We start from the raw sequence: 25,289 nt of genomic DNA on the forward strand, positions 1-25,289 counted from the left end.
CAGGGAAGCCTGTGTGTCTATACAACCTTTGGTGATGTCATAGCCATGTGATCCCCTTTGGGTGTGGTTACAGGGCTATGTAATTGAGGTGTTTGGCACATGTGAGAGTGTGGAGGGAGTCTGTCAGAGTGTGGACAGACTTCCATGTGTCCAGGTGGGACACTACAGAGAGTGGTCTGTGTTCCAAGGAAGGAGAAGCCTTCCTGTGTCTGCGGCTGCAGATAGAGCGCTGCTCTGGACATTGCCCTGGCCTATGTATATTAGTTGTATATGGGGAGGACTACACCTCCCAGGATGTTCTGAGACTCTCGGTCCGAGTCTGAAGCCACGGACGTTTATATTCTTTTGTGCCTAAGCTAGAGGCTATTTTGGTGATATGCTGAGTTATGGTTTATGGAGCAAATAAACCTCATGAACTTTGGGAAGAACCTGCCTCATGATTGTCTCCCGCTGCACCTGAGCGAGTCACATCCCTACAATATATATAGATAGATAGATAGATATATCTATAGATATATATTTTTTTTAGTTGATTTTAGCCATTTTGGTATGCTGTACTGGCACTTTTTTGTTGTTTTTTTGCACGATTTTAAGTATTGTTTTTGCAATATCACTTCAATAAAGGCATCTTAGCAATAAGCATTCCCTGTTCAATTCATTATTTACTGTTAAGTCCGTGGTGCAATATAAGTGTTTTTTTTTATTGCAGTTAACCGAATGGTCTGCCATTCAATTGATGTGATACATCTGTGGCACTTGAGTATTATTATATTATATTGTGGTATTCTATATTTTTTTTATATATTATACCTTTTTTATATATAATTTTTTGTATACTCTAGTATTAATCAGTTGTGTCCTATTGTTACTAGTACATGACATGGTAAAACCAATTGTGTCATTCAAAATTACAACTCGTCCCACAAAAAATAAGCTCCCACATGGCCATATTGACGAAAAATTAAAAAGTTATGGCTCTGGGAAGAAGGGGGGCGAAAGAAGAAAATGCTAAACCAAAAAAAGCTCCGGTCTTTAAGGGGTTAAGTACACCCTGAATGCTTCCACAGGAATTAACAAAAATTAAATAAAATCAATTGCAATGACTAAATATATTTAATTGTTTTAATTTAAGAGAGAGAGAGAGAAAAGAAAATTTACTGTGAGATTTACGCTACAATAGTATAAACAGGTGTTATTCTAATTAACCCTATCCAACCGTGGCTGCAATAGTTTATGAAAGTATTCTTGTTTATTCCTCTTGGTCTAAATACTTCTTTCAAGTTGAATTATATGGTTCGTTTGATCAATAAATTCACGTCTGGACGGAGGTTCCTCTCTAATCCAATATTTTGCAGTCAATTTTCTGGCAATAAACAATAGTCTTATGATTGCTATTTTGGTCATGTTGTCTGTTTTTATTTCCTCAACGTACCCTAATATACATGTCAGTGGGTCCCTGTCATGTCGGCTTCAGACTCTGTTCACACTGGGGAGTCTGTTGTGCAGTCTTAGGCTAGTTTCACACTAGCGCTTTTGAGCGCAGCGACGGCCTGCGCACGGCCGCCGCTAAGCCCCGCCCCCTGCCGAGCCTCTGCCGGTAGCTCCGCCTACCGGTGCATGACGCTGCATGTGTCCTGCGTCCCCTATCTTTATCACTGGGGGCGCAGGCCGTGCGCAGTATGCGTTTGGCGGCGCATGCGTCCTTTTGACGGTGCGCCGACCTGCGCCAAACGCAACCTGCTGCAGTTTGGTTGCGCTCGGCGCACCGTCAAAAAGGCGCATGCGCCGCCAAACGCATACTGCACACGGCCTGCGCCCCCAGTAACAAAGATAGGGGACGCATGCAGCGTCATGCGCCGGTAGGCGGAGCTACCGGCAAAGGCGCGGCAGGGGGCGGGGCTTAGCGGCGGCCGTGCGCAGGCCATCGCTGCGCTCAAAAGCGCTAGTGTGAAACTAGCCTTAGACTTTTCTGTTGCTGAGCCTGAGGTTGGTCATCTACTGTACGTTGGTTCATTCACTGATGTCCAGCTTGGCAGGAGTTAACTTTTTGATTTCTTGCTGAGGTTGCTGGGAACGCCTTCTTCCTTTTAGTATGGCCCAGAACATTCCGGGGTGCCAATTATAGCATTTGATTACCTCTTGCAAACCGGTCCACTGTTGGAGTATCTGTTGTTACTCCTGACTTCACCTAGGAGTTTGGTGAAGTATACCGTGTTGTTTACTTCGTTATTAGTTTCGTGTTTATCCCACACGTATATTGTATTATCTATTAAGTTAGCGGTGTGTAGTTGTCTACTTTAACCCCTGTTGTTTTCTATTTTATTATATCCTTTGCTGTACACCTCCTGGGGTGGGGGTTTAGCTCAGGGTTAAACAGGAGATAGGGAAAGGTCAGTGACTTGGGCCTCTCTACCTTCAAGGCTACCCCCAAGTTAAGGACAGATAAGGCCCCCCTTTAGTCCTAGGGGCAGTGCAGGAGCCCGGTTTCCCCATCTCCTGTTTTCCCGTGACATACCCGTGACATCATAATCGGGCCAAAACTTTATCTTCCAAGGATTCCATAGCTTCTGTTACTAGGTAGTTGGACGCTCTGTCTATACAGGTTACGGAGCTTAAAGGGGCAGTTCAGCAACAAGCTTTGTCAGCTTCTGCGGTGCAGTCTGAGGCATCGTCTAGGTTATCTGAACCAAAATTGGCCCTCCCAGAGCAGTTTTTAGGTGATAGCAGTAAGTTCACTTCATTTTGTGAGTCCTGCAAACTGTATTTCAGTCTGCGTCCTCTCTCTTCAGGTGGAGGGGCACAACGTGTGGGTATAGTGGTCTCCTTGTTGAGTGGGCTTTTTCTCTACCCTCCAATTCCCCAGTGTTTGAATCACTGGACTTTTTTTTTCAGCACTTGGCCTTATCTATGACAATCCAGATAAACTGACTTTGGCCGAGTCCAAAATTCTTTCATTCCTTTGGGGGGATTGGCCGGTCGAGGAGTATTGTGCTGAATTTCGTCACTGGTCTGTGGATACACAGTGGAATGACCTTGCTCTCAAGAGTCAGTTTTTGCAGGGGGTTTCTGAGAAGATCAAACAGGCTTTGGTGATGTATGAGACTCCTGCCTCTCTGGAGGTGGCCATGGCACTAGTAGTCCGCATTGATCGCCGTTTTCGTCAGAGGGCCCAGGAGACCAAATCTATGTGGGAGGGGGTGACATCACCTATTGCTACCCCGGAGACCTCTGTAGAGCTGTCACGGTCACGTGTGTCTGGACGCAGCGAGTACCGCAAGGCGGACCCATGACACGTGTGACCCTGGATACACCGCCTCCAGTAGGGTGAATTTAAATAATAAAACGTGCAGCTGGATACACCGCCTCCAACTGGCGAATTTAGGTAATACACGTTATATATACAGTAGTCTGGAAACCCTGCCTCCAGTAAGGCGAATTTAAATAATAAAGGGGAAACCTGGGAAACAATAACAATGGTGGGCCCTGTGATAGGGAATAGGGACTGTTATGAATGAGTCACCGTAGGAGGCAAAAGCAGAAATACAAGCTAAGTCCAGAAAACCAGAGAAGTTGGCAACTATCAGATTGCAGACCCCTGAACCTATCAACACAACTAGCAGTAGCCGTGGGGGGTTCCTACGATGCCCTAGACCCCTCGATCACAGCCGGAGAAATACATAGGCCTAAAGAAAGAAAGGGGAAATCTAAACTGCCCCAGAGCAGACCCCAAAGCAATAGGCAGCCCCCAACATATAATGACGGTGAAGCAAGATGAAAATACTAACACAGACAGAAAGATAGACTGAGCAAAGACGGGGCCCAAAACTACCTAGATAGGAAAGGACAGGAAGGCTGCTGTCTGCAATCTGCCAAAACCCTATCAAAAACATAAGCCAACCAGCTGATATGAAAAAGGCCCTGAAGCAGCTAGGCTTCAAAAACTGAATCAGCACTCAGGTATTTTCAGAAGACAGAGCTAAATGAATTCAGCACACCCCAGCAGGGAATGGCAGAAATCAGAAAAACAAAGCAAAAACAAAGTCAAAGCACAAAAGCAAAAGGCCGAGCAGCAAACTTAGCTTTGGAGGAGCAGGAATTCAGAGAGATAACTTATCCACCACTTGGTCCCAGATCTGGTGCATTCTCTCCACCACAGTGTCAACACCTGGGCAGGCAGAGGGCTCCACCTGCCCTGAAGAAAATCGAGGATGAAACCCAAAGTTACAAAAAAAAGGTGACATCAAAGTGGCAGAACTAGCTCTATTATTCAAAGTAAATTCGGCCAAGGGCAAAAATGAAACCCAATCATCCTGATCAGCAGAAATAAAACATCTCAAATATGACTCCAAGGTCTGGTTTGTTCTCTCTGTCTGCCCATTGGTCTGAGGGTGAAAAGCAGAGGAGAAGGACAACTGAATTCCCAGCCTGGAACAGAAAGTTCTCCAAAACCAGACACAAACTGCACTCCTCTGTCAGATACAATGTTCTCAGGAATCCCGTGCAAACGAACCACCTGTTGTAAAAACAGGGGCACCAACTCAGAGGAAGACGGCAACTTAGGGAGTGGTACAAGATGAACCATCTTAGAGAACCTATCACAAATCACCCAAATAACAGTCATCCTCTGAGAGACAGGCATATCAGAGATGAAATCCATTGAAATATGGGTCCATGGCCTCTTGGGGACAGGCAAAGGAATCAACAACCCACTAGAGCGAGAACACGATTTAGACCGGGAGCACGTCCCACAGGACTGCACAAAATTCCTGACATCACGAGACAAGGAGGGCCACCAAAAAAACCGACTCACCAGATCTCTAGTACCAAAAATACCTGGATGACCAGCCAAAGCAGAGCAATGAACTTCAGACATCACTCTCTTCTTCCACTGGTCAGGAACATACAACTTTCCACTGGGACAACGCTCAGGTTTGTCCTCCTGGAACTCTTCCAGAGCACGTCTCAAATCGGGCGAGATGGCAGAAAGAACTACCCCTTCGCCTAAGATGGTAGCAGGCTTGGTCACCACAGGAGAATCAGCAAAGAAGCTCCTAGAGAGGGCGTCTGCCTTGACATTCTTTGTTCCAGGAAGAAAAGAAACCACAAAATCAAAACGTGTAAAAAACAAGGCCCACCTAGCCTGTCTAGGGTTCAAGCGCTTAGCCGACTCTAGGTAAATCAAATTCTTGTGGTCAGTGAGGACCACGACTTGATGCTTAGCTCCCTCCAACCAATGTCTCCACTCCTCAAATGCCCATTTCATGGCCAACAGTTCCCTATTCCCCACATCATAGTTACGTTCAGATGGAGAGAACTTTCGGGAAAAGAAAGCACAGGGATTCATTTTAGATGTTACAGGATCCTTTTGGGACAAAACAGCTCCTGCACCAATCTCAGAAGCATCCACCTCTACCTGGAATGGAAGTGAGACATCAGGTTGCGGCAAAACCGGGGCGGAAGTGAATCTTCGCTTCAACTCCTGAAAGGAAGAAACAGCCTCCGGAGACCAATTTAACACATCAGCACCCTTTTTAGTCAAATCAGTCAATGGCTTGGCAATACTAGAAAATTTTGCTATAAATTTCCGATAAAAATTAGCAAAACCCAAAAACTTCTGGAGGGCCTTCAAAGAAGTGGGCTGAACCCAATCGTGAATGGCCTGTACCTTGGCCGGGTCCATTTCAATAGTTGACGGGGACAAAATAAATCCCAAAAAAGAAATCCTCTGTACTCCAAAAAGGCATTTAGATCCCTTGACATACAGGGAATTCTCCCTCAAGATCCGGAACACAGTCCGAATATGTTCCACATGAGAATCCCAATCCTTGGAGAAGATCAAAATATCATCCAGACAGATAATCAAAAATGTATCGACAAAATCTCGGAAAATATCGTTCATGAAGCACTGGAAGACAGAAGGGGCATTAGTGAGCCAAAAAGGCATCACCAGGTACTCAAAATGTCCCTCCGGAGTATTAAACGCCGTCTTCCATTCATCCCCATGCTTAATGCGAATAAGATTATACGCCCCCCTGAGGTCAAGCTTGGTAAACCAGCAAGCACCTTTAAGTCTGGAGAATAGATCAGAAATCAGGGGTAACGGATACTGATATTTAACAGTAATTTTGTTGAGGGCACGATAATCAATACAAGGTCTTAATGATCCATCCTTTTTGGCTACAAAAAAAAAACCGGCACCCAAGGGTGACGAGGATGGTCTAATATGACCCTTCTCCAACGCCTCCTTAATATAGGATCGCATAGCCTCGTGCTCGGGTACAGATAAATTGAAGAGCCGACCCTTGGGAAATTTACACCCCGGGCTCAGTTCAATTGCACAGTCATAACTCCTATGAGGAGGCAGAGACGCAGACTCATTCTCACTAAATACATCATAAAAGTCCGCCAAATAATCAGGAACATCATGCGACTGAGGAGAGGTGGAAAACACCGGAGCCTCACTAAAGGCACACCGACAACCCCAACTCACCACAGACACAGATTTCCAATCCAAAACTGGATTATGAATCTGTAACCAGGGAAACCCCAGAACAACAGTATCATGCAGATTATGCAACACCAGAAATCTGCAACTTTCTTGATGGTCTGGGGCGACCCGCATTACCACCTGGGTCCAAAACTGGGGTTTATTTTTAGCCAAAGGAGTAGCATCAATTCCCCTCAAAGGGATAGGCGTCTGCAGAGGTGTCATCGGAAATCCACAACGTTTAGCAAAATCCAAGTCCATTAGGTTTAGGGCTGCTCCCGAATCCACAAACGCCTTGGTGGAAAATGTGGACAGGGAGCAGATCAGAGTAATAGCCAGAAGAAACTTAGGTTGAACACCCCCAACAGAAAACGTGTGTGCAAAGCGTTTCTCTCGTTTGGGACAGACAGATATAATATGCGAGGCATCTCCACAGAAAAAACACAACTTATTACGCCTTCTGAACTCCTGACGCTGCTCTCTGGAAAAAACCCTATCACATTGCATAGGTTCAGACATTTGTTCAACAGGTGGCAACAACTCTCGTGCAGCTTTGCGTTCACGCAAACGCCGATCAACCTGAATGGCTAATGACATAGAATCGTCAAGACCAGAGGGAACAGGAAATCCCACCATAGTATCTTTTACGGCTTCTGACAACCCCTTCCGAAAGAGAGCAGCCAAGGCATTATCATTCCAGGTAGTAAGTACTGCCCACTTTCGGAATTTTTGACAGTACAATTCTGCAGAATCACGACCCTGGCTCAATGCCAGCAGGGTCTTTTCAGCCTGATCAATGGCATTAGGTTCGTCATACAACAACCCCAAAGCTTGAAAGAATGCATTCACATTAGTCAGAATAGGATCATCTGGTTTCAAAGAAAACGCCCAATCCTGGGGATCGCCACGCAGCAAAGAGATGACAATTTTAACCTGCTGCGCGGAGCTCCCTGACGAGTTAGGCTTCAAGGCAAAAAATAATTTACAATTATTTTTGAAATTCAAAAATTTAGACCGATCCCCAAAAAATACATCAGGTGCAGGAATCTTTGGTTCAGCAGCATGTGACTGAGCAAGGTAGGCGGAAATTCTCCGCACTTCCGCAGCGAGCTGCTCCACACGATCAGACAATTGCTTTATCTCCATTAAGAGAAAAAAAAATTCCCCCTACGGCCTCAGAGATATAGAGGAAAAAATATACACACTTTTTTTTTTTTTTACAATTCTTTCCTGCTATTGAGTACCCTAGAATCTGCGGTATGGCGGGTGATTCTGTTATGAATGAGTCACTGTAGAAGGCAAAAGCAGAAATACAAGCTAAGTTCTGAAAACCAGAGAAGTTGGCAACTATCAGATTGCAGACCCCTGAACCTATCAACACAACTAGCAGTAGCCGTGGGGGGTTCCTACGATGCCCTAGACCCCTCGATCACAGCCGGAGAAATACATAGGCCTAAAGAAAGAAAGGGGAAATCTAAACTGCCCCAGAGCAGACCCCAAAGCAATAGGCAGCCCCCAACATATAATGACGGTGAAGCAAGATGAAAATACTAACACAGACAGAAAGATAGACTGAGCAAAGACGGGGCCCCAAAACTACCTAGATAGGAAAGGACAGGAAGGCTGCTGTCTGCAATCTGCCAAAACCCTATCAAAAACATAAGCCAACCAGCTGATATGAAAAAGGCCCTGAAGCAGCTAGGCTTCAAAAACTGAATCAGCACTCAAGGTATTTTCAGAAGACAGAGCTAAATGAATTCAGCACACCCCAGCAGGGAATGGCAGAAATCAGAAAAACAAAGCAAAAACAAAGTCAAAGCACAAAAGCAAAAGGCCGAGCAGCAAACTTAGCTTTGGAGGAGCAGGAATTCAGACTGGTCTCCAAGGATCCCACAGAGAAATCACCCGCAGGGGAGAAGGGCGTCGGCAGCATTATATCCAGTCCGTAACTCCACTCAGCCAGTCACAATCATCAGCCTCAGGTGTTTGACAATCAGGCTCACTTCCTTTCTTTACAAGAAGAGGGAGTTCCTCGGGCCTCAGTAATGAAGGGGAAAATGAACTCACAACAAGGGACGTGGAGACCTCCTGTACTCCCCTGAGCCAGTCCCTGCACTCCTAATGTTCCCTATGCCAGTTCCGCACCGGGCGATACACGCGTACCTCAAACCCTGACTCGCCCTGCACCTAAACCCTCACTAGGGAATTGGTCGGTGCGGAAACTAATCCCACCACTGCACTAAACACACATAAGGGAAAATGACAATACAGGGGAACACCACTTAGCTTTGCTCTGTTGCGTATGCTCCTAGCAACAGAGCCCACCACCTGCGTGCATCTTCATCTCCAACAGGATCCATCACCAAAACTGGATCCATCACCCTAGTGCAGCCTTGGAGCAGGGTCCACCACCAGTTGCAGCTGCCCAGTAAACAGAGTCCCAAAGATGAGTCCAGCTTCTGCCAAGAAGTCAAGCATGCTTGAGTCCAGCTTTCAGCAACCAAGTCCAGCATGCTGAGTGCAACTCTCACCATAGTCGCCACTCCACCAAGCCATGCAAGCACTTCCTGCTGACACCATAAACTGCGATTCCACCACGCCATGCCAGCCCTTCTTGCAGACACCAACGTTGAACTCCACCAATCCATGCCAGCACTCCTTGCAGACTCCATAGCTGACTCAACCCCTCTGGCTGGGCTGCCCAGGACTCTCATTCAGCTCCTTCATCACCCAGGCTTGCTTCCCAAATGACAAACTATCAATATCACCAACGATCATCAAACACACCTGAAACTCTTTTATAGAGCCTCACACCTGATTTGTAATACGTGCACATTAAAACTAAAGTATAATACCACTCACCACCACCGGGGCAACTTAGAACAAACGACACCACGTGTAATAATTCTAATGGCCACCGGGGGCAATCAACCCACTTTGGCACCAAGCCAAAGGAAAAAAAAAAAGAGCACTTTGTCCATTTACTTGTCAGATCCACCTTGGATCGTGACAAGAGCCAATGCAGATCACTGGGTCGTTGCATGAGAATAAAAAGCTCCATTTCCATAAAAAAGGGGGGGTGTCTGTTTTTTCTGTGGCAAGAAGGGACATTTTACGCTTGTCCCTTGGTCCCGAAAAAAGGTGCGCCGGCGGAAAACTGGTAGGCTCAGGGGGTTTGGAGGATCCAAACTTGAGCCTACGTATATCCTCCATGATGGTGTTCCAGTGTATACTTCCCGCAAGAGTAATCATGGGGAATCGGGAAGTTTCTATCAAGGTTTTCTTGGATAGTGGTTCCGCGGCGAATATTATTGATGAACACTTCGCCCGCACATCCAGGTTAAGTGTCGATAAGCTACTTAGTCCTATTCGTATTATGGCCACTGATGCATCTCCTCTCTCTCAAGGGGTCTTTAAAGAGTATGCATGGGATTTGGAACTTTGCATTGGGGTCTTACATTCTGAGAAGTTAACGTGCATGGTGCTTAAGAAGCTACCCGCACAGGTGGTGTTGGGTTTTCTTTGGTTGTCGGTTCACAACCCAGTAATTGAATGAAAATCCCAGGACATAGTTCAGTGGAGCGCTTTCTGCAAAGAAAACTGCTTTCACACGTGTATTTCAATTGTGATTCCTAATATCCCTGAACCTTTGCTGGAGTTTTCTGATGTGTTCTCTGAAAAGGGATGTCAGGAGTTGCCGCCGCATCAGCCCTATGACTGCACGATAAGGTTGAAACCAGGGGATAAAATTCCCAAGTGCAGAATGTATAATCTGTCCTGTCTGTAGAGACAAGCCCTTAAGGGGTATATTACAGAGAGCTTGAGCAAGGGTCACATTAGAACATCATCGTCTCCAGTCGCTGCCATTTTTTTCTTTGTTCAGAAGACTTTAGGGAGCTTAACCAGATTACGGTTCGTGATCCGTATCCTATGCCACTTATTCCAGATCTGTTTAATCAGCTGTCTGGTGCCAAGTGGTTTACTAAACTTGACCTCAGGGGTGCATATCTTATCATTAGAGTCTGAAAGGGGGATGAGTAGAAGACCGCTTTTAATACTCTTGAGGGTCACTTTGAAAATTTAGTAATGCTGTCATGATCCCAGTGCGGGTTGGACCCGCACGCTTGAGGTTAATGTCTGGAACCAGTGCTGGTGGACCTGCACTTCTGTGGTTAATGTTATGATCAGTGCAGACTCTTACCTGCACACCTGGGGCTTATTATTGTTGCCTCGCCTTGGTTCTGGGAAGGCTTCTTATAGCCTCAGGAAGCTCCAATGCCCGTCAGTTATACTTTCACCCTTGGCAGAGTGTGTTTACCCCTGAGTGTGTTTGGGATGTGTTCTGGTTGCCTGATACTTTGGTTTTGACTCGGTCTGTTCTCTGGATATTGCTTGTTGGATTCTACTTGGTACCTTCTATGTCTGTTTGGTTTTGAGCTCTGCTTGGCCCTGACTATCCGTTCTGTCTCATCCCTGGTACTTTACTGCTATCTCTGTGTATGACCCCCGTCTGCCTAACTTTGAGCATTCCAGTAGTTGTGTCCTGCCGATCTCTGGCAGCAGGACGCTAAGCCCTGCCCCTTGCAGACACATGACGGTAGGTCCTTCACTGCTTGCTAAACTTCAGCGTCCCCAGATCCTGTTTGAGCTTCCCGGCCGTACCTGACCCCAGGCTCCCCTACAGTGCGGGTGAGTCCCTGCTCTGCGGAGGCTGCACGGCGGCACTGACAGGACCCTGACAAATGCCTTTTGGGTTAACCAATGCGCCGGCAGTTTTTCATCATTTTATAAATGATGTATTTGCTCATCTCTTAGGCAAATTTGTGATTGTGTATTTGGATGACATACTCATTTATTCGCCTGACCGCGATTCACACTTGGAGCATGTTAAACAGGTGTTGCAACTGCTCAGGGAGAACAAGCTATATTCTAAGCTTGAAAAGTGTGGTTTTTCCGTACAAGAATTACCGTTTTTGGGGTATATTATTTCCGCCTCGGGGTTTAGGATGGACCCCGCTAAGTTGCAGGCTGTGTTAAATTGGGACCGGCCCGATAACCTCAAAGCATAACAGCGGTTCTTGGGTTTTTCAAATTATTACAGGAAGTTCATCAAAAACTTTTCTGTGGTAGCTAAACCGTTAACAAACATGACTAAGAAGGGTACAGACTTTACTAACTGCTCTGAAAGTGCGGTGCGTGCTTTTGATAGTTTGAAGAGGAGCTTTGCCTCGGCTCCCGTCCTGATTCAGCCGGATGTGTCCCTTCCCTTCATTGTCGAGGTGGATGCTTTTGAGGTGGGGGCAGTGTTGTCTCAGGGCCCATCGCTTAGTAAATTGCGTCCTTGTGCCTTTTTCTCGAAGAAGTTGTCGTCAACTGAGTGAAATTATGACATAGGTAACAGGGAATTGCTGGCCATTAAATTGGCTTTTGAGGAGTGGTGACATTTATTGGAGGGGGACGCTCATCCTGTTACGGTGGTTACTGACTATAAAAATCTCTTCTATCTGGAGTCAGCCAAGCATCTTTCACCTAGACAGGCTCGCTGGTCTCTGTTCTTTAACAGGTTCAATTTTTTTGTTACTTACCAACCTGGTTCAAAAAACACTAAGGCTGATGCGTTGTCTAGAAATTATCCTGGTGGAGAACCACGTGAGGAGCCGGTTCCCATCCTCCAGAAGGGTGTGGTTGTGTCTGCCCTCAGCACTGAGGTAGAAGCTGAGATAGCTGAGATAGCCGAGGCTCAGGAGGATGTACCGCCAGATCTTCTGGTTAACAAGTCTTTTGTACCTTTGCACCTTAGTCTTAAAGTGTTGGGGGAGCATCATGATGCGGTTTTGGCTGGTTTTCCAGGGTTTAAGGGCACTTTGGAGCTTTTGTCACGTCGGTTTTGGTGGCCCAAAAATTCAGAGGGACGTTGCTTCCTATGTAGCAGCCTGTTGCACTTGTGCGCATTCCAAGTCATCGCACTCTCGTCCTTCTGGTTACGTTGTGCCTAGCAAACCGTGGACAGATATTTCCATGGATTTTATTACGGATCTACCTTCCTCTGCTGGTAACTCTGTTATTTTGGTGGTGGTTGACTGTTTTTCTAAAATTACACATTTTGTGGCGCTACCATCTTTACCCAATGCTAAAACTCTGGCTCAGATATTTATACGTGAAGTCGTCAGACTCCATGAGGTTCCGTCTGACATTGTGTCTGATAGGGGTTCTCAGTTTGTTTCTAGGTTCTGGAAAGTTTTCTGTTCTCGCTCAGGGATCAAGTTATCTCATTCGTTAGCTTTTCATCCTTAGTCGAATGGACAAACAGAGCGTATTAATCAATATCTAGAACAATATTTGCGTTGTTTTGTCTTTGACAGTCTGGAGGAGTGTTCAACCTACCTCTCTCTTGCGGAGTTCGTCATTAATAATCATCGTCATGAGTCCTCTGGGGAGTCCCCTTTTTTCTGTGTCAATGGCCTACATCATCAGTTCTGTACTCTTCGTCAAGGGTATTCTTCTGGGGTTCCTGAGGAGGATCAGGTGAGTGTGTCGTTATCGCCTACGTGGAGGAAAGTTAAGCAGCGTTTACTTTGTATGGGTTCTAGGTATAAGCGTATGGCTGATTGTAGATGTGTGCCTGGTCCGGACCTGAATGTGGGTGATTTGGTGTGGTTATCCACTAGGAACATCAAACTCAAGTTACCATCACTTAAGTTGGGTCCCCGTTTTATCGTATCGGTCTGTTCAGAATTTCAGCCATTGTCAACCTTCTGGCCTTCCGGTTGGACTTAACTGCAATTTACAGGATTCATAATGTTTTCCATAAGTCACTTCTGAAGAAGTTTGTGGGTTCGGGAGGCATGACTCCCACCCTCCGCCACCAGTTTTAGTGGATGGCGCTTTAGAGTTTGAGGTATCCAGGATTGTTGACTCTCGTATCGTTCGCCGTTCACTACAATATCTGGTGCATTGACGTGGCTATGGTCCGGAGGAAAGAACTTGGGTGCCTGCGACGTATATTCACGCTGATCGCATCATTACTGGTTTTCACCGTTGTCACCCTGATAGACCAGGTCCATGGCATCCTGAGGGCCTTGGGGTCCCTAGTAGAGGGCTGGGTACTGTCATGCCGGCTTCAGACTCAGTTCACACTGGGGAGTCTGTTGTGCAGTCTTAGACTTTTCTGTTGCTGAGCCTGAGGTTGGGCGTCGACGTTGGTTCATTCACTGTTGTCCAGCTTGGCAGGAGTTAACTTTTTGATTTCTGGCTGAGGTTGCTGGGAACGCTTTCTTCCCTTTCGTATGGCCCAGAACATTCCTGGGTTCCCGATTATAGCATTTGATTACCTCTTGCAAACTGGTCCACTGTTGGAGTATCTGTTGTTACTCGTGACTTCACCTAGGAGTTTGGTGAAGTATACCGTGTTGTTTACGTCATTATTAGTGTCGTGTTTATCCCACACTCCCACACGTATATTGTATTGTCTATTAAGTTAGTGTCACGGCCCCCGTCGCGCCATGCCACAGCCCCCATCGCGCGCCCTGCCACGGCCCCCGTCGCGTGCTCTGATACTTACCTCCCAGCACCGCAGCCTCTCTCCCTCCTCCGTCGGCGGTGGCGTCCTCCTCTGACCGGCCCGCTGCCTGTGACGTCACTGCGAGCCCTGCGCATATGCCATAGGCCGCGGCCGGCCCTCCCCTCCTATTCTTATACTCAGGCGGTGCCCTGACCCGGTAGCACCGCCGGACCAATGGGGGCAGATCCTCGGGTATATCAGGCCGCCCTCCCATAATAGAGGCGCCTGATCGTTGATGTCTTGTCAGCTCTAGGCCCCCGTGCCATTACCCTATGCTTGGCTCCTATTCTCATACTGCCCTGTGCTTCCTTGCAGTTCTACTCCAGTCCTGTGTGTGTTCCTGCTCATCCCTGACTACATGTGCTTACCCGTGCCTGATTCCTGCAGTCCTACTCCAGTCCTGTCTACCCGTGTCTTTGTCTCCTGCTATCCTACTCCTGTCTTCTCCTGTGGCCTACACCTCCCTTGTGCTCGTGGGACCAGGTCCTCTGTCTCACTCTAGTCCTTTCCGAGCCGCTCCTCTTGGCTGCCGTGGCATTCGAACCCCTGGGCCTGCTCCTAACAGTCCTTGTATAGGGGTCGGTCCCACCTGGTTGCTCGCCCGGGGCCCCTCAGTGCCACGGTCCAGAGGGTCCTACTCCAGGAAACCCGTCTAGCCTAGCATTACGCTAACAGTACGATCAGGCCATGGATCCCGCCGGTGCTTCTGCTCCCGCTCAAAAGGAGTTGCTCTTTTTGCGGGAGAATCAGGGGCGCATCATGTCCGTAATGAAGTCAATAGAGTCACGCCTCTCAGCTCTTCAGGCCGCCAATCCGGGAAGTGCTGCCGAATTGGCCAGTCTCCAACAGGAGCTGGGCCAGCAGCGTGATGCCCAGTCCCATATATTGACTTATATGGCCTCTGTAGATAACCGTTTGGTGGCTCTCCAGTCCGCTGCTGCGGAATCTGCTGCTCCCCCCGGTCCCGCTTCTTTTCCCTCTCCTCACCTTTCCAAACCACCCCGGTACAGTGGCAACCCCAAACATTGTAGAGGGTTCTTAAACCAATGTAGTCTTCACTTCGAGCTTCTAACTCACCAGTATCCCTCCGATAGGGCCAAAGTGGCCTTTATCATGTCCCATCTGGAGGGGGGAGGCCCTGGCTTGGTTAAATTCTCTCTGGGAGAGGGATGATCCCGTGGTTTCAAATATTCCGGTCTTCTTGGATACCTTTCATAAGGTGTTTGATGAGCCAGGACGGGTAGCCTCTCTTACTGAGTCGCTTTTCCACCTCCACAAGTATGCCATCTGGTTCCGCACGTTGTCTTTGGAATTTCTGTTGGAATAATGCGGCACTGGTAGGAGCCTTTTGGCGTGGATTATCGGGCAGGATAAAGGATGAATTGGCGGGTCGGGATACTCCCACCATTCTCGAGGACCTCATCTCCCTGGCTACTCGCATAGACCTCCGGTTTCAGGAGCGCGCGCGGGAGTCAGCTAGGGACAGGAGACCCACCAGGCCAGTCCCATCCGCGAATCGGTCCTTTAGTCCACAACCAGCTGGGTCCGCCCACACTCCTCCCGAGCCCATGCAGGTTGACCGTGTCAGATTGGCTGAGTCACGTCAGAGAGAGAGACGGGCGCAAGGTCTATGTCTCTATTGTGGAGGAGCGTCGCATTTCATCCGTTCTTGTCCTGAGAGATCGGGAAACTCTTCCACCTAGGCCAGGTAAGAGAGGCCTCCCTAGGTGTTAATGATTCCTCTCAAGCCCTCACAATATCTGTTCTTTTGCTTTCAGGGGAGAGGCGTGGGTCCAAGGTGGCCTACGTGGATTCGGGCTCGGCAGGTAACTTCATCTGGCGTGAAGAGGTAGACACGTACCGGATTCCCGTGGTTACCCTAAAGAATCCTCATTTAATTGCTTCAGCTGACGGCAAACCGCTACAGGAACCCATCACCATGGTCACTGAGGAGGTTGTTTTGCAGGTCGACGCTCTCCCCCGGGAAAAAGTGGCTTTGTAAGTGCTGCCCGATTTGTCTCACAACATTCTGCTTGGTCTTCCGTGGCTACGGACCCATCAGCCAGTCCTCGACTGGTCTTCCGGGGAGGTATTGCGCTGGGGACCCTCGTGTCAAGGCCGGTGTCTGAGCGCTATTCGTCCTGCTGTTCCTGCACGCCCACCTCTGGAGCTCTCGGGGCTTCCCTCGGCCTATTGGTCCTATGCAGACGTCTTTGACAAGAAGGAGGCAGAGATCCTTCCTCCGCACCGGTCTTTCGACTGTCCAATCGAGTTAATCCCCGGTTCCAACCCTCCTAGGGGTAGGATTTACCCACTGTCTCCTGCAGAAACCGCAGCCATGTCCGAGTACGTCCAGGAGAACCTCGCCAAAGGATTTATACGGAAGTCCTCTTCCCCTTCAGGAGCCGGTTTCTTCTTTGTTAAAAAGGACGGTTCGCTGCGCCCATGCATTGACTATAGGGGCTTAAACAACATCACTATCAAGAACCGGTACCCCCTTCCACTCATCCCGGAGTTGTTTGATCGCCTCAGAGGGGCGCGTATCTGCAAGTTGGATCTCAGAGGAGCTTATAATCTTATCCGCATCCGTGCCGGCGATGAATGGAAGACCGCTTTTAACACCCGTGACGGTCACTATGAGTATCTGGTTATGCCCTTTGGTCTGTGCAATGCTCCGGCTGTGTTTCAGGAGTTCGTCAATGAGCTCTTCCGTGACCTTTTGTACTCCTGTGTGGTAGTGTACTTGGATGACATCCTTGTCTTCTCCCCAGACCTTCCGTCTCATAGGAGGACTGTCCGCTTGGTTCTTCAGCGTCTTCGGGAGAATCGTTTGTACGCCAAGATGGAGAAATGCCTGTTCGAGCAAACCTCGCTACCATTTCTGGGCTACATCATCTCCGACGCCGGGCTGCAGATGGATCCTGAGAAACCGTCCGCCATTCTCAAATGGCCCCGCCCTGTCGGCATAAGAGCTATCCAACGTTTTCTCGGATTCGCCAACTATTACAGGCATTTTATTCCACACTTCTCGTCACTTACCAAGCCGATCTCCGCCCTTACCCGTAAGGGGACGAGTTCAAACTCCTGGACGCCAGAGGCTGAAGAGGCCTTCCAGTCACTAAAACGGGCATTTTCCATGGCCCCTGTGTTGCCCCATCCTGAGAGCAGCAAACCCTTCGTGCTGGAAGTGGATGCATCCTCGACAGGTGCCGGGGCTGTATTATCTCAGAAAACCGCCTCTGGTCGCCTACGCCCTTGTGGATTCTTCTCCAAAGCCTTCTCTCCATCTGAGTGCAATTACTCAATTGGCGACCGTGAACTCTTGGCCATCAAATTGGCATTGGAGGAGTGGCGTCATCTTCTGAAGGGAGCTGTCCATCCGTTTATTTACTCGGACCACAAGAACCTGGCCTACCTTCAGTCCGCCCAGAGACTTAATCCTCGGCAGGCCAGGTGGTCCTTGTTCTTCGCTCGCTTTGATTTTGAGCTCCATTTTCGCCCTGGGGACAGAAACATCAAAACCGATGCCCTATCCAGAGTCTTCCAACCGTCCGAGGTTGGGGAGGAACGATCTCACATCATCGAGCCCACGAAGATTATCACCGTGGCACCACTGAGTTTGCTTTCTCCACGCCCAGGCAAGATTCTCGTGCCAGAGAATGCCAAAAGAAGAGTTGTCCTTTGGGGGCATTCCTCCAAATTGGCAGGCCATGCCGGAATTCAGAAGACTCTTGCCCTCATATCTCGGCACTATTGGTGGCCAACTCTCCGCCAAGATGTGGCAGACTTCGTTGCCTCCTGTCCCTCCTGTGCTAGGAATAAAATGCCACGCCGGCCTCCGTTTGGTCTGCTGCTCCCTTTGCCGGCTCCTTCGTCACCTTGGGAGAATATTGCTATGGACTTTATCACCGATTTGCCCCGCTCTTCCAGTTGTACGGTGATTCTAGTGGTAGTGGACCGCTTTTCCAAAATGGCACATTTTATTCCTCTGAGAGGGCTCCCCTCTGCGCCCGGATTAGCCAAGATCTTCATCCATCAGATTTTTAGGCTTCACGGCCTACCTCAACGTATTGTATCTGACTGAGGAGTCCAGTTTACTTCCAAGTTTTGGAGAGCGCTTTGCAGACTCCTGGATATATCCCTGGATTTCTCATCTGCCTACCACCCGCAGACCAACGGGCAAGTAGAGCGAACTAACCAGACGTTGACCGGATATCTTCATCATTTCACCAACGCCCACCAGAACGACTGGGTTGACCAGCTTCCCTGGGCGGAGTTTGCCTACAACAATCATGCCGGCGAATCCTCAACCAAGTCGCCGTTCTTCGTGGTGTTTGGCAGACATCCCAGCATACCTCTCCCTGTAGCTCCGGTCTCCGAGGTACCTGCGGCCAACTCCTTGTCCCAAGAATTTTCTGAAATCTGGTCCGAGACCAACACAGGACTCAAGAGGGCAAGTGAGCGGATGAAGAATCATGCAGACAAGAGGAGGTTAGATCCTCCGCCGTTTCACATCGGGGATAAAGTCTGGCTCTCATCCAAGTATATCCAGCTAAAATTACCCTCTTACAAGCTGGGCCCCCGGTACATCGGTCCTTTTGAGATCCTGGAACGTGTCAATGAAGTCGCCGACAAGTTGAGGTTGACTGCTTCGCTCCGCATCCCGAACACCTTCCACGTCTCTCTCCTGAAACCCGTGGTACTAAATCAGCTCCATCCCTCACCCTGTCCTGCTCCTCGGCCGGTGGGCTCCGACAACACCTTCGAGGTAAGAGATTGTCATGGTTAGGACATGGTTAATGTCCTGTTCTCACAGGGTTAACTTTTGCCGGCCTCTCTTTGGATCTGGGAGGGGTATTTATACTCACTCCAAACTAGCATTCTCTGTCAGTTATACTGCTGTTCTGGTGTGTCTGACCCCTGGTGTGCATGTACTCTGCGTTGTTTGTTTGCTTCCCGTGTATGACCCGGCTTGTTATTCACTCTGTACTCCGTCTCTCGTTTTGGTACCATTGTCTTTTCTGGTTCTGACCTCCTGGCTTGGCTATCGTTACTCTGTTACAGTTTACCCCTATTGTACCGTCTAATGCCCTTTCTGGTTTTCTGATCTATTGCTACGTCCTGACTATCCATTCTGTCTAATCCTTTAGTACTGTATTGCTATCTCCTGCTTTGACCTCGACTTGATCTGATTTCTGTCTCTGTCTATGCCCCTTGGTAACATTGTCCTGTAGTTACCTTTCTAGGAGTTTCCCTGCAGCTCCTAGCTCCGTGGAGCTTAGGCCACGCCCCCAGCAGTCACATGATTCAGGTCCTGGAGCATGCATTGTCACCACTGCTGCTCGCTCCGCAGGTATCTTTGTGCACAGTCTTTGTACTCAGGACACGCGCTCTGGCTCAGTGAGCAAGTGCAGTGTGTTGTTCCTGACATTATAACTGACCGTTTCAGTATTTGTTTCCTCTGAAGAGAAAAAAAAAAGTGTGTGTTATCCTCATGGATCCCATACAAGCCTTGGCTGATCAAGTCAAGCACCTGACCTGTTTGATTGAGTCACCGAGGAGGAAAAAACAAAACACAAGCTCAGCCCAGAAAATCAGAGAGGTTGGAAACTAGCGGATTGCAGACCCCTAATCCTATCACACAACTAGCAGTAGCCGTGGAGTGTTCCTACGGTGATCCTAGACACCTCGGCACAGCCGGAGATCTACATCTAAAGAGAGAAAAGGGAAAAACTGACTGCCCCAGGGCAGACCCCAAAGAAATAGGCAGCCCCCAACATATAATGACGGTGAAGCAAGATGAAAACACTAACACAGATAGAAAGATAGGTTGAGCAAACGATGGGGCCCAAGCTAACTAAAAAGGACAGGACAGAAAAGCTGCTGTCTGTAATCCGAGAAAACCCTGCTAAAAATATTACCAACACAACTGATAAGCAAAAAGGACCCTGAAGTCACTAGACTTCAAACCCTATATCAGCACTCAGAATATTCTGGAAGCAGAGCAAAAGAGAACACTGATCAAGGAAAAAGAATACAGCACACCCCCGGCCGGGGATGGCAGGACTCCAAAAAACAAGATAAACAAAACCAAAACTAATAAGTTCACTAGCAGTGCAAAAACTTATCTTTGGGAAGCAGGAATCAGACTGGTCTCCAAGAATCCAGCAGAGAAATCACCAGCGACTCAGAAGGGCGTCGGCTGCCTTATATCCAGTCTGAAGTTCCCGCTACCCAGTCACCATCCACCTGATCATGTGTTTGGTTTCTTTCATCCCAATCAGCCTCACTACCTTCCTTCACCAGAAGAGGGAGATCCTCGGACACAAAAGATGAATGAACAGATGAGCTTACAACAGTACCTCCCCCTTGAGGAGGGGTCACTGAACCCTCATCCAAGCCACCAGGCCGATCAGGATGAGCTCGATGAAAAGCGTGCACCAATCTTTCGGCATGAATATCCGAGGCAGAGACCCAGGAATTATCCTCCTGACCATAACCCTTCCACTTAACCAAATACTGGAGTCTCCGTCTAGCCAGACGGGAATCCAGTATCTTCTCTACCTCATATTCCATGTTACCTTCAACCAACACAGGGTCAGGAGGTGCCGCCATAGGAACCACTGATTCAACAAACTTCTTCAACAAGGACTTATGAAACACATTATGAATGTTAAATGTGACAGGAAGAGCCAACCGAAAAGAGACCGGATTAATAATCTCCAAAATCTTGTAAGGTCCAATAAATCTAGGTTTAAACTTTGGAGAAGCCACTTTCATAGAGATATTCTTTGATGACAACCAGACCATATCACCCACCTTAAACCGGGGACCAATGGTCCTATGCCGGTTAGAAAACCGCTGGGCCTTTTCCTGGGGAAGAGACAACTTATCCACCACTTGGTCCCAAATCTGCTGCATTCTTTCCACCACAATGTCAACCCCTGGACAGGCAGAAGACTCCACCTGCCCTGAAGAAAATCGAGGATGAAACCCAAAGTTACAGAAAAAGGGTGACATCAAAGTGGCAGAACTAGCTCTATTATTTAAAGCAAATTCGGCCAAGGGTAAAAATGAGACCCAATCATCCTGATCAGCAGATATAAAACATCTCAAATAAGCTTCCAAAGTCTGGTTTGTTCTCTCCGTCTGCCCATTGGTCTGAGGGTGAAATGCAGAGGAGAAGGACAACTGAATTCCCAACATGGAACAAAAGGTCCTCAGAATCTAGAGACAAACTGAACTCCTCTGTCCGATACAATGTTCTCAGGAATCCCGTGCAAGCGAACCACCTGTTGCAAAAACAAGGGCACCAACTCTGAGGAAGATGGCAACTTAGGGAGTGGTACAAGATGGACCATCTTAGAGAATCTATCACAAATCACCCAGATAACAGTCATCCTCTGAGAGACAGGCAGATCAGAAATAAAATCCATTGAAATATGGGTCCATGGCCTCCTGGGCACCGGCAAAGGCATCAACAACCCACAAGAACGAGAACAAGGCTTAGATCGGGAGCAAGTCCCACAGGACTGCACAAAATTTCTGACATCACGAGACAAGGCAGGCCACCAAAAAGACCGACTCACCAAATCTCTAGTACCAAAAATACCTGGATGACCAGCCAACGCGGAGCAATGAACCTCAGACATCACTTTCCTCCTCCACTGGTCAGGAACATATAACCTACCACTGGGACAACGCTCAGGCTTATCCTCCTGAAACTTCTCCAGAGCACGTCTCAAATCAGGTGAGATGGCAGAAAGAACCACCCCCTCACCTAAAATGGTAGCAGGCTTGGTCACAATGGGAGAATCGGCCAAAAAACTCCTAGAGAGGGCATCAGCCTTAACGTTCTTAGTGCCCGGGAGAAAGGAGACCACAAAATCAAAACGTGTGAAAAACAAGGCCCACCTGGCCTATCTCGGATTCAAGCGTTTAGCCGACTGAAGGTAGATCAAATTCTTGTGGTCAGTGAGGACCACAACTTGATGTCTAGCTCCCTCCAACCAATGTCTCCACTCCTCAAATGCCCACTTCATGGCCAACAGTTCTCGATTCCCCACATCATAGTTGCGTTCCGAAGGAGAGAACTTTCAGGAAAAGAAGGCACAGGGGTTCATTTTAGATGTTACAGGATCTTTTGGGGACAAAACAGCTCCTGCACCAGTCTCTGAAGCATCCACCTCCACCTGAAATGGAAGTGAGACATCGGGTTGTCGCAAAACCGGAGAAGAAGTGAACCTCCGCTTCAGCTCCTGAAAAGAAGAATCAGCCTCTGGAGACCAATTCAGCAAATCAGCGCCCTTCTTATTCAAATCAGTCAATGGTTTGGCAATAACAGAAAAATTGGCTATAAACTTACGATAAAAATTAGCAAAACCCAAAAACTTCTGGAGAGCCTTCAAAGAAGTGGGCTGCACCCAATCATAAATGGCCTGTACCTTGGCCGGGTCCATTTCAATAGTTGACAGAGACAAAATAAATCCCAAAAATGAAATCCTCTGTACACCAAAAAGACATTTCGATCCCTTAACATACAGGGAGTTTTCCCTCAAAATCCGGAACACAGTCCGAATATGTTCCACATGAGAGTCCCAATCCCTGGAAAAGATCAAAATATCATCCAAATAGATGATCAGAAACTTATCCACAAAGTCCCGGAAAATATCATTCATGAAGCACTGGAAGACAGAAGGGGCGTTAGTGAGCCCAAAAGGCATCACCAGGTACTCAAAATGTCCCTCCGGAGTATTAAACGCCGTCTTCCATTCATCCCCCTGCTTAATGCGGATAAGATTATACGCCCCCCTGAGGTCAAGCTTGGTAAACCAGCAAGCACCTTCAACTCTAGAAAATAGTTCAGAAATCAGGGGTAATGGATACTGATATTTAACAGTAATTTTGTTAAGGGAGCGATAGTCAATACAGGGCCTTAATGAACCATCTTTCTTGGCCACAAAAAAAAACCCAGCACCCAAGAGTGAAGAGGATGGTCTAATATGACCCTTCTCCAACGACTCCTTAATATAAGAACGCATAGCCTCATGTTCGGGTACAGATAAATTAAAAAGTCGACCCTTGGGAAATTTACACCCCGGACTCAGCTCAGCTCAAGGTCTGAAAAAATGCATCCACATTAGTCAGAATAGGATTTTCAGGTGTCAGAGAAAGCCCAATCTTGGGGATCGCCGCGCAGCAAGGAGATGACAATTTTAACCTGCTGCACAGAGCTCCCCGATGAGTTAGGCTTCAAAGCAATAAATAATTTACAATTATTCTTAAAATTCAGAAATTTAGACCGATCCCCAGAAAACACATCAGGAGTAGGAATCTTGGGTTCAGCAGCATGTGACTGAATAAGGTAGGTGGAAATTCCCTGTACTTCAGCAGCAAGCTGCTCCACACGATCACACAGTTGCTTAATCTCCATTAGGAAAAAAAAATCCTCCTACGGCCCCAGAAAAAAAGAGGAAAAAATACATTAAAAAAAAATAAATTCTGACACTTTTTTTTTTCTTTCTCTAACAATTCTTTCCTGCTTTTGAGTACCCTAGAATTTGCGGTATGGCTGGTGAATCTGTTATGAATGGGAAACCGAGGAGGAAAAACAAGACAACAAGCTAAGTCTCAGAAAACCAGATAAGTTGGTAACTATGCAGATTGCAGATCCCTGATCTTAACCGCACAACTAGCAGCAGTCGTGGAGCGTTCCTACGTTGGTCCTAGACGCCTCGTCACAACCGGAGAACTGCATAAGCCTAAAGCAGGAAAAGAGGAATACTAACTGCCCCAGAGCAGACCCCAAAGGAAAGACAGCCCCCCACAGGTATTGACGGTGAAACAAGATGAAAATACAAACAAAGGCAGAAAATAGGCTGAGCAAATGATGGGGCCCCGCTAACTAAAAAGGACAGAAAAGGAAAGACACTGTCTGCAATCTGCTAAAAACAACCTACAAAAATATTGTCCAACACTTCTGATAGCAAAATTAACCCTGAAGTCACTAGATTTCTAAACCTATATCAGCACTCTGAAATATTCTGAGACAGAGCAAAAAAGAGGCCAATCTAATAAGGAGCAAAAATCAGATTGGCAAATACTGACTAATAGGAGTGGAATTTCAGCATTGCCCCAGCAGGGGCAGGCTGATTACACAACAAACTGAATTGACCAACAAGCACAAGTGTGAACATTAGCAAAAAACAAACTTAACTTGAGAAGACTGCAAGAGAGCTGAAGTCCAGGACCTGAGAAGCAGACTGAATCACCAGCACCCGGATAGGGCGTCGGCTGTCTTATATCCAGTCTGATACTCCAGAGATCCAATCGTTATCTTCCTCATCAGGTGGCAGATCACTACCACTTAAACCAACCGCACTACCTCCTGTCACCACCAGAGAAAGAACGGAAGGGGAACTCTCAACTGGTGGAGCAGAAAATGAGTTCATGACAGACAGTCAGGTTAAAAGACCCTGTTGAAATTGTGGCTGTGGATTCATCCCCTCTTACCAGGGATGGAATTTGTTTTATATCTGAAGTTTTTTCTATGAAAGTGGGTTCCTCTTATGTGGAAAATTTAAGTTGTTTCATTATGAATAATCTGCCTGCAGGACTGGTATTGGGAATGCCCTGGTTGCAACGCCACAATCCTCTTATTGATTGGGTGAAGGGGGAGATCACCCGATGGGGATGTAATAATAATGGTCTGTGTTGTAACCAAGTTCCTTTTGTCAATCCGATAAAATCCGTATCTGTGTCATCTATCGATCTGGAGGGTATTCCGGAGTACCTGAGAGACTTTAAAGATGTGTTTTCCGAAAGCGAGGCTGAGACGCTCCCACCACATAGACCATATGATTGTGCTATCGATTTAGTACCTGGAGCCAAATTACCCAAGGCTCGTTTGTTTAATTTGTCCAGGCCTGAACGCCAAGCTATGAAAGAGTACATTAAAGAAAGCCTTCGCAAGGGGCATATTCGGCCCTCGGTCTCACCCGTGGCAGCAGGGTTTTTCTTTGTAAAGAAAAAAGATGGTGGGTTGCAACCGTGCCTCGACTTTCGAGAACTGAACAAAATTACTGTTAAGAACGCGTACCCTCTCCCATTGATTCCTGATCTATGCAATCAACTCACGGGGGCCAAATGGTTTTCTAAGCTCGATCTACGAGGGGCTTATAACCTTATAAGGATCCGGGAGGGGGACGAAAGGAAAACAGTGTTCCTGACAACTGAGGGGCT

This window comes from Dendrobates tinctorius, unplaced genomic scaffold (genome assembly GCF_039654945.1).
Source record: "Dendrobates tinctorius isolate UK_male_01 unplaced genomic scaffold, ASM3965494v1 ptg000038l, whole genome shotgun sequence".
Lineage (NCBI taxonomy): Eukaryota > Metazoa > Chordata > Amphibia > Anura > Dendrobatidae > Dendrobates > Dendrobates tinctorius.